At 40.5% G+C, this 2657-nt stretch overlaps 1 long non-coding RNA gene across 1 annotated transcript; it reads right to left on the bottom strand.

Annotated features, from left to right (window-relative positions):
• Window positions 1-1339: 1339 nt before the first annotated feature.
• On the bottom strand, window positions 1340-2263 carry LOC148098519 (uncharacterized). The gene is made up of 3 exons (XR_015720713.1): window positions 2210-2263; window positions 1866-2046; window positions 1340-1499 (listed from the first exon to the last, which is right to left on the bottom strand). It is a non-coding gene; the product is annotated as an uncharacterized LOC148098519 (long non-coding RNA).
• Window positions 2264-2657: the final 394 nt, after the last annotated feature.

Genomic DNA, 2657 nt, shown 5'->3' on the forward strand with positions numbered 1-2657 from the left:
GGACAAGACAGCATTTCCATCAAGGAAGAGACCCAAAATTGGGCCAAAACACAAACTGCTGAGGAGAGGTTTAAAGCAGCAATCAGATCCCCAGGCCTGAAGCCGCTATACTTATTCTGCTGATAATACTGCACCTACCTCTTTTCACGACAGCTGGAGTAAAAAAAAGGGATAAAACGGTCACGCTGTGACCATTATGTAGCTCGATTGAAAGCACTGGATTTATCCTGAAGATATGCCAGCGTACAAGGCGAGGCAAAGGAGGAATGACCAGGAGAAAAGCCTGCTTAGCCTTTTACTGGCAGGCGCCATCCTGCAATTAACGTGCAGGTGTGTTCCCAGTCAACCTAACTTAGCTAGCCATGTGACAAACAGAGAGCAAGAGCAGGATAAAGCGAGGACAATAAAGTGAGCAAGAGAGAAAAGGGCAGTGGCAAGCAAGTAGCCCATCTGGCTACATCATAGTGAACAGAAATTATTTTTTGGAGTGGCACAAATAATTTGTGTGGGATCTTATTTGATGCAGAATGCCTGATTGTTCTGTAAATAGTTTGAAATGGTTATAAAAAAAACAACCTTGGCTGCATTTTTAGATAATGAATTCAATGCTGGCATGACTAGCACACGTCTGCTGTTGCTCACAGTGGTCCAATGGACTGCTCAGGGAGTTTGCGTGTTTGCTCAGACACATGAAAAATTAGAGGTAACATTGCGCCTTAAATGTAATCTGTAATTTAAATTTAAAGGAAACCTGCAGCCAGCTGAGACAGACCCCAGATAGCAAGGAAACATTGAAACAACGTTGAGTCAATATCAGGCGACGTCATTGAATCAACGTTGAAGTGTGACGTTGACCTAACGTCACTCTTGCACCCTTTTTTAATGTTGAAACAACGTCAGGTTTTGATGTTGAATCAATGTTGAAACCTGACATTGAAACAATGTCAGATTCTGATATTGAAACACTGTTGAGCTATGGTGTTGATTTTCCACCTCTTTCGCACAGTTGCTTTTTATTAAAACAACAGTTAAATCATGACTGGAAATCTACCTTTCTTTATAAGTATTTTAACCAATACTAAACTACTGCATGTTTCCATCAATACTTAAACCACCTAAACACATAATTGTACTTATTCCTCAAATTGGACACCCTTTATAAAAAAAACAACAACAAATGTCTCACAATGTATCATGTCAACATTAATATCCTAAAATAAGAAAGCATTGCATGTGATGTAACAGAGAAAAAAAATAAACAAAAAAAGGTCAATAGGCATGTTTCGTTTGCTAAATACTTTATTAAAAGACAGTTTCCTATTTCCATTTATATGTTTCACAGAAGTTTGTAATTTTTTACTCTGGGATGGGGATGCATGATGTGCGTCCTGCACCACCCATACCCATACGATCTGGGGCGTATCGGAGCCATTTCTGCACTGCTTGTGCAAAGACAAACTTGGACATAGAGTTTGCCCCTAACTGCTGCGTCAGGCCATCTAGGAAAAAAATACACACACACACAAACAAAAAAAGTGAATTAGAGCACATGAATAAGCTCTTGTTAACTGTCTTCAGCGGGGAGAAAGTATGTAAACTCCTAGGCTGATAAACATGAAAGTCACCAGGCGTAAATCTGCTAACTGCCGCATTTGATTCCCAAAGAGCTATGAGCTGTGATAAGTGATAAGTCTTAGCATGGTGTGCCGTGTATCCTTTAAAACAAAATAAACATGGGGTCCTCGGGCTGTACAACTACAACCCGAGGACTAAACAAGCCAAAGACCATCTCCAGATTAACCGGACATGAAAGTCTTGTTATTAAGAAAGACAAAGTAATATAGCAAAAAAACTGTAAAACTTACCACCATATATGCATTTGCAGAGCGCTGTATCTTTAAATGCCATTTTTTGCTTTGTCTGGTCCTTGGTTTTTTTCCCTGCCCAGTTGAGTACCGAGGCCAGCTCGTTTGTAATGGCATAAGCCATTACACGGCGGACTCGCACCTCCAGTGTGGTCCCTCCAATCAAGGCAAAGCGTCTCACCTATAGACACATTTTAAGAGATGGAATTAGCGTGTCTCATGTCTTAAATGTGTATGCAAGTGCTTGTGTGTTTAATCAACAGGCCGTTGTTATGTATTTAAATCACATCTGACAGCTATTACACTTTATAGTTACAAAGTGTACATAACCTTTATATACTTACCATTGCCTTATTTGCCTCTTATGATTGAAAAGCTGCCTCTGCATTGTTTAGCTCCTCAGTGTTGTGCAAGGGCAAATCCAGAGGCAGTACCCCAGCATCTACCGATTCATTGCAGCAGGGATGGCGGATGGCTCTGACCTCCTCACGGAGTTCGTTAACAGCTGTCGTCAGGTCTGACAGCATAGCTAATATCTTTTGTGAGGTCGCATCTGTTTAAAAAAACAATTCCAGAAAGATTAATGGCTTAAGCAGTGAGAGGCGAAAAACTAATAAATAAATAATAAAACGCAGTTTACGTGTGGACAAAAGGTGCAAACGCAAGGTAGGTGAGCGTGCATCGTAAAGTTAGGTGAGCGTGCAACGTAAAGTTTGAATTGAGTGCGAATCGAAGCGGGTGCTCTCCAATCATTAAAAGTAACAAAGTCATTGAACACATTTATACAGTTAC

Source organism: Neolamprologus brichardi, chromosome 15 (genome assembly GCF_056152115.1).
Source record: "Neolamprologus brichardi isolate AB-2024 chromosome 15, ASM5615211v1, whole genome shotgun sequence".
Classification (NCBI taxonomy): Eukaryota; Metazoa; Chordata; class Actinopteri; order Cichliformes; family Cichlidae; genus Neolamprologus; species Neolamprologus brichardi.